Below are 14,303 nucleotides of genomic sequence, written 5' to 3' on the forward strand. Positions count from 1 at the left end.
GCATCTACTACTATTACTCCACACATCAACCGCTATCCAGCATGCATCTAGAGTATTAAGTTCATAAGAACAGAGTAACACCTTAAGCTAGATGACATGATGTAGAGGGATAAACTCATGCAATATGATATAAACCCCATCTTTTTATCCTCGATGGCAACAATACAATATGTGTCATTTCCCCTACTGTCACTAGGATCGAGCACCGCAATATTGAACCCAAAGCTAGGCACTTCTCCCATTGCAAGAAAGATCAATCTAGTAGGCCAAACCAAACTGGTAATTCGAATAGACTTGCAAAGATAAACCAATCATACATAAAAGAATTCAGAGAAGAATCAAATATTGTTCATAGATAATCTGGATCATAAACCCACAATTCATCGGATCTCGTCAAACACACCGCAAAAGAAGATTACATCGAATAGATCTCCAAGAGAATCGAGGAGAACTTTGTATTGATATCCAATGAGAGAGAAGAAGCCATCTAGCTACTAGCTATGGACCCGAAGGCCTGAAGTAAACTACTCACACATCACCGGAGAGGCCGTGGAGTTGATGTAGAGGTCCTCCATGATCAATGCCCCCTCCGGCGGGGCTCCGGAAAAGGCCCCAAGATGGGATCTCTCGGGTACAAAAGGTTGCGGCGGTGGAATTAGGTTTTCGTGGTGCTCCTGGATGTTTGCAGGGTACGTGGACTTATATAGGAGGAAGAAGTAGGTCGGTGGAGCAATGAGGGGCCCACGAGGGTGGAGGGTGCGCCCCCTATCTCGTGGCCTCCTCGATTGTTTCTTGACGCCCACTCCAAGTCTCCTGTATCACGTTTGTTGAGAAAATCACGTTCCCGAAGCTTTCATTCCGTTTGGACTTCGTTTGATATTCCTTTTCTGTGAAATACTGAAATAGGCAAAAACCAGCAATTTGGGCTGGGCCTCCGGTTAATAGGTTAGTCCCAAAATGATATAAAAGTGTAAAATAAAGCCCATTAATATCCAAAACAGAAAATATAATAGCATGGAGCAAACAAAAATTATAGATACGTTGGAGACGTATCAAGCATCCCCAAGCTTAATTCCTGCTCGTCCTCGAGTAGGTAAATGATAAAAAAAGAATTTTTGATGTGGAATGCTTTCTAACATATTTCTCAATGTAATTTTTCTTTATTGTGGCATGAATGTTCAGATCTGAAAGATTCAAGATAAAAGTTTAATATTGACATAAAAATAATAATACTTCAAGTATACAAACTAGGCAATCATGTCTTCTCAAAACAACATGGACAAAGAAAGTTATCCCTACAAAATCATATAGTCTGGCTATGCTCTATCTTCACCACACAAAATATTTAAATCATGCACAACCCCGATGACAAGCCAAGCAATTGTTTCATACTTTTGATGTTCTCAAACTTTATCAATCTTCACGCAATATATGAGCGTGAGCCATGGATATAGCACTATATGTGGAATAGAATGGTGGTTGTGGATAAGACACAAAGGAGAAGATTGTCTCACATCAACTAGGCGTATCAGCGGGCTATGGAGATGACCATCAATAGATATCGGCGTGAGTGAGTAGGGATTGCTATGCAACGGATGCACTAGAGCTATAAGTGTATGAAAGCTCAACAAAAGAACTAAGTGGGCGTGCATCCAACTTGCTTGCTAATGAAGACCTAAGGCAATTTGAGGAAGCCCATCATTGGAATATACAAGCCAAGTTCTATAATGTAAAATTCCCACTAGTATATAAAAGTGATAACATAGGAGACTCTCTATCATGAAGTTCATGGTGCTACTTTGAAGCACAAGTGTGGAAAAGGATAGTAACATTGTCCCTTCTCTCTTTTTCTCTCATTTTTTTATTTGGGCCTTCTTTCTTTTTTCCTTTTGGCCTCTTTTCTTGTTTTTCTCTTTTTTTATTTTTCTTCTGGAGTCTCATCCAGACTTGTGGGGGAATCATAGTCTCCATCATCCTTTCCTCACTGGGACAATGCTCTAATAATGATGATCATCACTCTTTAATTTATTTACAACTCAAGAATTACAACTCAATACTTAGAACAAAATATGACTCTATGTGAATGCCTCTGGCGGTGTACCGAGATGTGCAATGATGCATGAGTGACATGTATGAAGAATTATGAATGGTGGCTTTGCCACAAATACGATATCAACTACATGATCATGCAAGGAATATGACAATGATGAAGCGTGTCAGAATAACGGAACGGTGGAAAGTTGCATGGCAATATATCTCGGAATGGCTATGGAAATGCCATAATATGTAGTTATGGTGGCTGTTTTGAGGAAGGTATGTGGTGGGTTTATGGTACCGGCGAAAGTTGCGTGATACTAGAGAGGCTAGCAGTGGTGGAAGGGTGAGAGTGCGTATAATCCATGGACTCAACATTAGTCATAAAGAACTCACATACTTATTGCAAAAATCTATTAGTTATCAAAACAAAGTATTACACGCATGCTCCTAGGGGGGTAGACTGGTAGGAGAAGACCATCGCCCGTCCCCGATCGCCACTCATAAGGAAGACAATCAATAAATAAATCATGCTCTGACTTCATCACATAACGGTTCACCATACGTGCATGCTACGGGAATCACAAACTTCAACACAGGTATTTCTCAAATTCACAACTACTCAAGTAGCATGACTCTAATATCACCATCTGTAACACCCACAATGCGACTATATCTCCCACGTGTCGGAGCACGACTTAGAGGCATAACCGCATTGTAGGCAATGTCGCAAGAGGGGTAATCTTTACACATCCCATGTACTGAATAGGAAAGAGGTACAGAGTTGGCGTACAATCGCCACTTCACACAATACATGAATGTAGCATTACATCATCCAGACACAATCAAGGTCTGGCCACGGAACCAAAATAAAAGAAGACTACCCCTAATGCAAAAGATCCCTAATCGCCCCAACTGGGCTCCACTACTGATCGTCTGGAAAGGAAACGTAGTATCGTCCTGAGTCCTGAGTCCTCATCGAACTCCCACTTGAGCTCAGTCGTATCTCCTGGAATGGTATCATCGGCACCTGCATCTGGTTTTGGAAGTAATCTGTGAGTCACGGGGACTCAGCAATCTCACACCCTCGCGATCAAGACTATTTAAGCTTATGGGAAGGAAAAGGGTAGTGAGGTGGAGTTGCAGCAAGCACTAAGCATATATGGTGGCTAACTTACGCAAAAGAGAGCGAGAAGAGAAGCAAAGCACGGTCGCAAACTAGACATGATCAAGAAGTGATCCTAAAACTACTTACGTTCAAGCATAACTCCAACACCGTGTTCACTTCCCAGACCCCGCCGCAAAGAGACCATCACGGCTACACATGCGGTTGATGCATTTTAATTAAGTTAAGTGTCAAGTTCTCTACAACCGGACATTAAAAAATTCCCATCTGCCCATAACCGCAGGCACGACTTTCGAAAGTTCAAAACCCTGCAGGGGTGTCCCAACTTAGCCCATCACAAGCTCTCACGGTCAACGAAGGATATACCTTCTCCCAGGACGGCCCGATCAGATTCGGAATCCCAGTTACAAGACATCTCGACAATGGTAAAACTAAACCAGCAAAGCCGCTCGAATGTGCCGACAAATCCCGATAGGAGCTGCACATATCTCGTTCTCAGGGCACACCGGATAAGCAATCCGTACAACTAAAACCAACCCTCGAGTTTCCCCGAGGTGGCGCTGCAAGGGGCTCTAGTTTGGACCGACACTCAGAGGAGCACTGGCCCGGGGGTTTAAAATAAAGATGGCCCTTGAGTCTGCAGAACCCAAGGGAAAAGGGCTAGGTGGAAAATGGTAAAACCAAGGTTGGGCCTTGTTGGAGGAGTTTTATTCAAGGCGAACTGTCAAGGGGTTCCCATTATAACCTAACCGCGTAAGGAACGCAAAATCAAGGAACATAACACCGGTATGATGGAAACTAGGGCGGCAAGAATGGAACAAAACACCAGGCATAAGGCCGAGCCTTCCACCCTTTACCAAGTATATAGATGCATTGAAGTAGACAAGATATAATAGTGATATCCCAACAATAAACATGTTCCAACACGGAACAAACTCCAATCTTCACCTGCAACTAACAACGCAATAAGAGGGGCTGAGCAAAGCGGTAACATAGCCAAACAACGGTTTGCTAGGACAAGGTGGGTTAGAGGTTTGACATGGCAATATGGGAGGCATGATAAACAAGTGGTAGGTATCATAGCATAGGCATAGCAATAGAGCGAGCAACTAGCAAGCAAAGATAGAATTGATTTCGAGGGTATGGTCATCTTGCCTGCAAAGTTCTCCGAGTTGACGAAAGCTTGATCCTCGTAAGCGTACTCAACGGGTACCTAGAACATGAAGTCGTCTCCTGGCTCTACCCAAAGAAAGAACACAAGCAAAGGGAACCACGATCAACCACGGTACAATGTGCAAGCAACATGATGCAAAACATGGTATGATATGCGGGATGTGATATGCAATGCATATGCATGCTCCGGAAGGAAAAGATTGAACCAGGCCTCAACTTGGCAAACCAAGTGCGCCGCTGGAAAGATGAGTTGATTTCGTTCGAAATCAATATAAAGATCATCGGAATCGAATGCACGGTTTGCAAGTGGCAAGCAAAACAATAATGACACTAAGCTGCGATTAACAGCACGATGCCATCTAGAATGCAACAAGAAACTAAGCTACTGCACTCTAACATAGCGACAAAGCACATGGCAGTGATCCACTCAAGATGCTTGACAAAAGATGAACACTGAGCTACGGCTAAATCACACAATAGCAGGCTCAAACAAGCATGGCAAAAGTGCAAAAGATATCAGGTTCACAGACTTGGTGAAAATAACATGTGAGGATTTAACATCAGGAAGCAATGTTTAGAGCAAGCTAACAACATGCTGCATGAACATATCATGGAAAAGCAAGGCATGGCATGAAACTACTTAAAGCATATAACAAAAGTCCCTTACTGACCATAAGCCAAAAGGGATCAGAAGATACAATGGCACCCATGTAAACATAGCAAGTTTCGTTAACAGATTCAGACTTAGCAGAAAACTGGACATGGCAAAAACAGAATTACGTAGGGATGTTTGTGAGCTCGATGCACTCACCACAAGGCACCGCATGACAAACTAAGCATACACCCAGCAAGAAGACATGATCAATAAGCTAACCATGGCAAGAACACTCTCATAGCATGCATGGATCAACTACAACAACCTCGGCAAAATTGATTAACATGTAAACAATCTGTCAGGAACATTTTATAGCGAAAGTAGAGCAAGATTGAGTCATGCTAGGGTACTCCATAATTGCAAACAAAGACATGGATGGATAGTGCATAACAATATCTCAAAATCATCCTTACTGAACGTGCTCAAAAGAGGCATGGATCACTCTGTAGCAACATTAATACATGGCATAAAAATAACATCAGGGAAATGACTTAGAAGGATTCTAAGTCCCTGAAATCAGCAACATCACGAGAGCTACTTTGCATGCTTGTGCTAGTCACCACAATGATCACAAAAATACATGGCATACACCCCTGTAAAGATGGCATGGCATAGCCCAAAACACATGTAGGGCTCAAGTTCATAGGAGGCACACATTAAACATGGCAAAAATGACAAATGTCCATAATGTGTTAAGAAACAGAAACTAACATTACATAGCACTCTTGCAACAGCATTTAGGGCCTCAAGATGAACTCAAATGAACATGGTGCAATGGAATGAAATGAAGATCACATCCAGACGAACAATTAGATATAACATGACCATGAAAACAGAGCTACGATGATGAAGTTATGGCATGATGAAGTATGCATGAAAATGTATGGATTCGGGGACTTAGTGAAAGAAACACCCGAGTGTAGAATAGTAACAGTCGCACGGGGTGGAGGACAGATGCGGGCTCACCACGGGCTTCGGCCCGGCTAGGAGGAGGAGGCAGATCGGGCCGGCTAGGACTGGATCTGGCATGGAGATGGGCCATGGAGGAGGTTCGCCAGGCGGGGCCCATGCAGGCGCGAAGCGACCCAGTCGTCTCTCCCGATCCGATCGGGATCGAGACAGGGGCGGCTGCGGCGGGCACCACAGGCGACGGGGAAGACGAGGTCGCGGCGGGACGGCCTAGGACGGGGCAGAGTGGTGCTCGCCGGCGATGAGGTAGGCGGCGCGAAGAAGGTCGGAAGCGGGCACGGGTGGCCGGATCTGGCCGCGGTGGAGACGAGGCGATCTCCGGCGGCTGAGGAGGTGCAGACGTCGAGGAGGGACTCCGGTGGAAGCACTTGGCGGCGCAGGGGGGTTCACCGGCAACAAGGACTCGAGCAGACGGCACGGCGCAGGAGGCAGGCAGCGGAGATCCCCGGGCTGTGGCGCTGGCGGTTCGGGCTGGGCGGGTCCACGATGGGCTCCGCGGGCCGGCGCGGTGGAGGAGGAGCCGGCGGCCACGTGGCGTGAAGGGAGTGGACGACGGCGATGCGGTGGTGAGGTGTCGGCCCCTGATAGGGCGAATGAGGTGACCGGGCGAGCGGACATGTCCGGCCGTTGAGGAATTTGTCCGACGGCGCGGAGAGGAGTGGATCTAGGGTTTGTACTGCGCGAAATTTCGAGGGGAGTCACATATTTATAGGTAGAGGGAGCTAGGAGATTCAAATGAGGTGCGGTTTTCGGCCACGCGATCGTCATCGAACGACCGAGAGGATGGAGGGGGTTTAGGTGGTTTTTGGGCCACTTTGGAGGGGTGTTGGGCTGCAACACACACGAGGCCTTTACGGTTCCTCGGTTAACTGTGGGAGTATCAAACGAAGTCCAAATGGTACGAAATTTGACAGGCGGTCTACCGGTAGTAAACCAAGGCCGCTTGGCAAGTCTCGGTCCAATCCGAGAACATTTAACACCCGCACACGAAAAGAGACAAAAGAGGGCGCCGGAGGACATAGGAGTACCGGAATGCAAAACGGACAATGGGGAAAATGCTCAAATGCAAGAGACGAACAGGTATGCAAATGTGATGCACATGATGACATGATATGAAATGCATGACACGCAACCAAAAGACAAGAAAACAACAGAGAATAACTGGAAGACACCTGGCACAACGGACTCGGGGCGTTACACCATCTCCATATCTCAAAACAATTATCAAGTATCAAACTTCTCATAGTATTCAATGCACTTCTATGAAAGTTTTTATATTATTCCTAAAAGCAAATTTCCATGTTGTTATAAAGGACTCTCAAAATAATATAAGTGAAGCATGAGAGATCAACTATTTCTATAAAATAAAACCACCACCGTGCTCTAAAAGATATAAGTGAAGCACTAGAGCAAAAACTATATAGCTCGAAAGATATAAGTGAAGCACATTGAGTATTCTAATAAATTTCAAATCATGTGAGTCTCTCTCAAAAGGTGTGTACAGCAAGGATGATTGTGGTAAACAAAAAGCAAAGACTCAAATGATACAAGACGCTCCAAGCAAAACACATATCATGTGGTGAATAAAAATATAGCTCCAAGTAAAGTTACCGATAGACGAAGACAAAAGAGGGGATGCCTTCCGAGGCATCCCCAAGCTTAGGCTTTTTGGTGTCCTTGAATTTTACCTTGGGGTTCCATGGGAATACCCAAGCTTAGGCTCTTGCCACTCCTTGTTCCATAATCCATCAAATCTTTACCCAAAACATGAAAACTTCACAACACAAAACTCAAAATAGAAAATACTGTGAGCTCCGTTAGCGAAAGAAAACAAAACACCACTTCAAGGTATTGTAATGAACTCATTCTTGATTTATATTGGTGTTAAACCTACTGTATTCCAACTTCTCTATGGTTTATAAACTCTTTTACTAGCCATAGATTCATCAACATAAGCAAACAACACACGAAATACAGAATCTGTTAAAAAGAGAAAAATCTGTAGTAATCTGTAGCTAACGCAAACTTCTGGAACCCCAAAAATTCTAATATAAATTGCTGGATTTGAGGAATTTATCTATTAATCATCTTCAAAAATAATTAACTAAATAGCACTTTCCAAATAAAATGGCAGCAATTCTCGTGAGCGCTAAAGTTTCTGTTTTTCACAGCAAGATCAAAAAGACTTTCCCCAAGTCTTCCCAATAGTTCTATTTGGAACAAACACTAATTAAACACAAAAAACACAACCAAAATAGAGGATAGATAAATTATTTATTACTAAACAGGAGCAAAAAGCAAGGAATAAAAATAAAATTGGGTTGCCTCCCAACAAGTGCTATCGTTTAACGCCCCTAGTTAGGCATAAAAACAAGGATAGATCTAGGTATTGCCATCTTTGGTATTAGGAAACAAAAGAGAAAAATTCTTTTCTATAGCATTTATCTTTCTATTTTGATATAGCACATGGCCATTAATGGTGGAAGAAAGATTAAGCATGTTACGGAAATTAGCATCTAAGCTAGCCTTCATTTCTTTGATAATTTCATTTTGATAAAAGCACAAAAGAGAGGTAGATTCAACCTTCTCACTCATGGGGTGCCCAAATATAGTTTTCATCTTTTCATAAGTATCAATGGGATCCCCCTCAAGAAAACCTTCTTCAAAGATAGAATCTAGAACTTGCTTGAACGAGGAGGGTAGACCAATATAAAAGCTTTTCAGGTAAACCTCAATTTGATATTGTCGCAGATAGCTAGCTCGGATCCTTAATAGCCTATCCCAAGCGTCTTTCAAAGATTCATCAAGTAAATAACGAAAAATTCCAGGATCATCTTCCTCAAAATTGTTCAAACTCTCATTGACAATCCCGGTAGGTCTCTCCATAGCATCATTATTTATGAGGTTAGAGAGGACAAAGGGACTATCCACGGTAAAACCCGGGAGAGAACCCTTAGCCCCTTTTGAATCGGCCGTGGTACAAGAAAAATTTTGGAAAAGAGACGAATAAAACGGCAAGGGTGAAGTGGGTGAGAGGAAAACGAGAGGCAAATGGCAAATAATGTAATGCGAAGGATAAGAGTTGTGATGGGTACTTGGTATGTCTTGACTTGGCGTAGATTTCCCCGGCAACGGCGCCAGAAATCCTTCTTCCTACCTCTTGAGCACTATGTTGGTTTTCCCTTGAAGAGGAAAGGGTGATGCAGTAAAGTAGCGTAAGTATTTCCCTCAGTTTTTGAGAACCAAGGTATCAATCCAGTAGGAGACCACGCGTGAGTCACCTCGTATCTACACAAACAAATAAGAACCTCGCAACCAACGCGATAAAGGGATTGTCAATCCTTCACGACCACTTGCAAGAGTGAGATCTGATAGAGATAATAATAAGATAAATATTTCTGGTATTTTTATTATATAGATTGAAAGTAAAGATTGCAAAATAAAATAGATTGGAAACTTGTATGATGGAAAATAGACCCGAGGGCCATAGGTTTCACTAGTGGTTTCTCTCAAGATAGCATAAGTATTACGGTGGCTAAACAAATTACTGTCGAGCAATTGATAGAAAAGCGAATAGTTATTAGAATATCTAGGCATGATCATGTATATAGGAATCACGTCTGCGACAAGTAGACCGAAACGATTCCGCATCTACTACTATTACTCCACACATCGACCGGTTATCCAGCATGCATCTAGAGTATTAAGTTCATAAGAACATAGTAACACCTTAAGCAAGATGACATGATGTAGAGGGATAAACTCATGCAATATGATATAAACCCCTTCTTTTTATCCTCGATGGCAACAATACAATACGTGTCATTTCCCCTACTGTCATTGGGATCCAGCACCGCAAGATTGAACCCAAAGCTAAGCACTTCTCCCATTGCAAGAAAGATCAATCTAGTAGGCCAAACCAAACTGATAATTCTAAGAGACTTGCAAAGATAAACCAATCAAACATAAAAGAATTCAGAGAAGAATCAAATATTGTTCATAGATAATCTGGATCATAAACCCACAATTCATCGGATCTCGACAAACACACCGCAAAATAAGATTACATCGAATAGATCTCCAAGAGAATCGAGGAGAACTTTGTATTGAGATCCAAATAGAGAGAAGAAGCCATCTAGCTACTAGCTATGGACCCGAAGGTCTAAAGTAAACTACTTACACATCACCGGAGAGGCCATGGAGTTGATGTAGAGGCCTGCCATGATCAATGCCCCCTCCGGCGGAGCTCCGGAAAAGGCCCCAAGATGGGATCTCTCGGATACAGAAGGTTGCGATGGTGGAATTAGGTTTTCGTGGTGCTCCTGGATGTTTGCAGGGTACGTTGACTTATATAGGAGGAAGAAGTAGGTCGGTGGAGCAACGAGGGTCCCACGAGGGTGGAGGGCGCGCCCAGGGGGTTAGGCGCGCCCAGGGGGTTAGGCGCGCCCCCTGCCTCGTGGCCTCCTCGATTGTTTCTTCACGCCCACTACAAGTCTCTTGCACCATGTTTGTTGAGAAAATAACATTCCCGAAGGTTTCATTCTGTTTGGACTTCGTTTGATATTCCTTTTCTGCGAAATACTGAATCAGGCAAAAAGCAACAATTTGGGCTGGGCCTCCGGTTAATAGGTTAGTCCCAAAAATGATATAAAAGTGTAAAATAAAGCCCATTGATATCCAAAACAGATAATATAAGTGCATGGAGCAATCAAAAATTATAGATACGTTGGAGACGTATCAATAGCCTCGTATTCTCTGATATTTGGTTTTGTTTGGGCAACTTTATCTATTTATCTTGCAATGGGAGGAGGTGCCTGGTAGTGGGTTCGATCTTATGGTGCTTGATCCCAGTGACAGAAAGGGAACCGACACGTATGTATCGTTGGTACTAAGGATGTCGCCGTACTGGGAACGGGGGTCCCCAGACTTGCCTTCCTGCGGCCTACGGCGTGGCTCAAAAGGGGGCCCAGCACGGCCCGTCTTCATCGACGCAGACCCAAGACCCTCGCGAGGGGCCAAGCCTTGCGGGGCGGGCGACATGGAGCTTCCTCAGGCACGGCCGCATCAAGCTGGCTCGCGAGGAGGCGGAGAGATTAAGGCGGGGTACCTCACGAGGTGCCTGTGACGCAAGCCATGACGATCAAAGGCGCCAGGCGGGCGCCAGCCCGCGCAGCGTCCTCCTTTCCTCTTTGGTGCAAAGGGAGCAAGCGTAGGCGAGAGCATCAAGCAAAGGCACCCGTTTCGGTGCAACGAGACCAAGACCAGTTCAATGGCAGGAAGGAAGTCATTGTGGAGCCCACGCCAGCGTCACCACCAGAGCCTTTGGCAGGCGAGGACCAACTTTAGTCAGGATAAGTGTACCCGATGTTCCCCTTCAAATGGCCAATTGTTGGTGCCCTTCCCGCTCAATATTTGGGAAGAGGCCTAGGGCCTTTGCCTATAAATAGGACTAGCCACCCACAGGGTGAAGGGATCAGAAATCAGAGAGAGAATCGAGAAGAGAGAGAGAGGAGGGTGACTGAACTCCTCCTAGCAGTTCATCCCCACAGCCAAGAGCAGACCCTTGCGAGGCTGTTCTTCCTTGTATTGCTCATCATCATCAGCCCAAGAGGCAATCCACCGCAGCACACACTGGAGTAGGGCATTACACCACAACGGTGGCCCGAACCAGTATAAACCCTGTGTCTCTTGTGCTGTTCTTCCCATAGCTTAGATCTCAGCAAGGCGGAGGGGTGCAGGTAGGTAGGAGGTGAAATCTCCGCGTGCACCCCAGTGTTTGAACCTCAAGGGTCTGCCGGAACCCGAAATCCGACATTTGGCGCGCCAGGTAGGGGGTGCACCGGAGTTTTCCCTTCCGCCACCGCCACGACCTGCCTCACGATGAGAAGCGTGTCGCCCGCTCCGGCCGCCGGCGCCAGCACGGGGGCCAGGGGGCTCCGAGCCCTGGCCCCAGCCCTGCAACGGGTACGGTGGCCGGACTAGTTCAAGCCAACAACGCCGCCGCGCTACGGCGGCTCGACTGATCCGCTGGCCTTCTTGCTGGCGTACGAGGAGGCCATCCTCGAAGCTGGAGGTGACGATAGGGTCATGGCCAACTGGCTCCCCATGGCCCTCACTGGCGCTCCCCGCGCATGGCTGCTCCACCTGCCGGCAGCCTCCGTGGCCTCTTGGGAAGAGCTCTGCGGCCTCTCCCCCGCCCACCAAGCTACACCAGCACCCCCGGTCATCGCGGCCCTCCTGGGCGGCTCGCAGGCGCCGCCTAAAAGTCACCACGTCAAGCCATTCATCCGCCGGGTCAACGCCGCTTCCACACGGTAGGGGGCTCTCCCGGACCGGGCGGCGCCCAAGGCCGGCCTGACCTTCAGCTTGGAGGACCACCCCTCCAACTCGGCCTGCTCGGGTGCGCTCCCCATGCTGTGCACACCCACCATCTACCAGGTGGCCGTCACCAGAACTCTCATCGATGGCGGTGCGGGCCTCAGCGTGCTCTCGGTTGAGGCCTTCAACCTCCTCTGCATACCCCTGGAACGGCTGCAACCCAGCCGGCCCTTCTCAGGCGTTGGGGGCGGATTGTCCAGCTCCTTGGGACAGATCCGGCTCCCAGTAACCTTCGGCACCTACAACAACTTCCACACGGAGCTGGTCGACTTCGACATCGCCCCCATCGGCCTCCCCTACAACGCCATCCTCGGCTACCCAGCGCTGGCCCAGTTCATGGCCGCGACGCACCCGACGTACAACCTCATGAAGATGCCCGGGAGCAGCGATGTACTCACCGTGCACGGGGACACCGGAGACGCGCTGCGGGTGCTCAAGCTCGCCTTCAAGATGGCGGCGTCGGCACAGCCCGCCGACTCGGAGACCCCCGAGCCCAAGGAGGCTGCACCCGCCAATAAGAAACAGTTGTTCACCCAAGACAAGGTAGAAACCAAGCAGATACCCGTCGATGAGGACGGGTCCACCAACGCCACTTTCGCCATAGGCGCCAACCTCGAACCCGAGCAGGAGGAGGCCCTGGTCGGGTTCCTGCGCGCAAACAAGAAGGTATTCGCTTGGGAGCCTGACCAGTTGGCGGGGATTCCTAGGAGCGTAATCGAGCATCACCTCAACGTGTGCCCCAACGTGCACCCTGTGAAGCAGAAGGCAAGGCGGCAGTCCACAGAAATGCAGGCCTTCATCGTCCAAGAGACCCACAAACTAGAAGCCGCTGGGGTCATTCGCGAGGTCCGATACCCGGATTGGTTGGCCAACCCTGTCGTTGTGCCAAAGAAGGGAGGGAAGGAGTGCATGTGTGTCGACTTCACCAACCTCAACAAGGCATGCCCGCAAGATCCGTTCCCACTCCCCCGCATCGACCAGATCGTCGATTCCACCACGGAATGCGACCTACTTGCTTCTTGGATGCCTTCTCTCGGTATCACCAGATCAAGATGGCGGTAGAAGATGTCGAAAAGACAGCCTTCCTAACCCCGTGTGGAGTGTACTGCTATATATGCATGCCCTTCGGGCTGCGTAACGCAGGGGCGACCTTTCAGCGGCTGATGCACATCACCTTAGGCCCGCAGCTCAGGAAGAATGTTGAGGCTTATGTCGATGACATTGTGGTGAAGTCTCGGGAGGCCAGGACCCTAATACAAGACCTGGAGGAAACCTTCGCAAGCCTCAACACAGTGAACCTGCGGCTCAACCCAGAGAAGTGTGTGTTCGGAGCCCCTCAGGCAAGCTCTAGGGTTTCCTCATGTCCCACCGAGGCATCGAGGCTAACCCGGAAAAGGTCAAGGAGTCGAGGACATGAGCCCTCCAAAGACCCTCATAGAAATGCAGAAGCTCACTGGGTGCGTGACCGCGCTAGGGCACTTCATCTCCAAGTTGGGGGAGCGAGCGCTGCCCTTCTTCCAGCTAATGAAGAAAAAGGAGCCCTTTGAGTGGACTGAAGAGGCCAGCAAGGCGTTCCAGGATCTCAAGAGATACCTGACCAGCCCTCCGGTCATGGTGGCTCCGCGCCTTCAAGAGCCCCTGGTGCTTTACCTCGCAGCCACTCCCTACTCCGCCAGCGCAGCCCTGGTGGCGGTTAGAGAGGAGCGTCGAATCAAAACCACAGCAGCAGCCCAAGACAAGGCAAAACAGGAACAGGGAAGGCCCACAGAAACCGCCACCGCGGCAGAGGAGGATCAGCCGCCGCAGAGGAGTGCACCAGAGGCGGAAGCAGCCCCTCTCCCGGATGGCCAGCCTCAGGAGGCCTCATCGCCTCAGGAGGCGCCATGGTCTCCGAAGGGCGCCACCAGCACTAACGCACCCAACCTCGTTGAGCACCCAGTGTACTTCGTCAGCACGGTGTTGCGGGAC

This window comes from Triticum urartu, chromosome 2A, assembly GCF_056163025.1.
Source record: "Triticum urartu cultivar PI428250 chromosome 2A, HENAU_Tu73, whole genome shotgun sequence".
Taxonomy (NCBI): domain Eukaryota; kingdom Viridiplantae; phylum Streptophyta; class Magnoliopsida; order Poales; family Poaceae; genus Triticum; species Triticum urartu.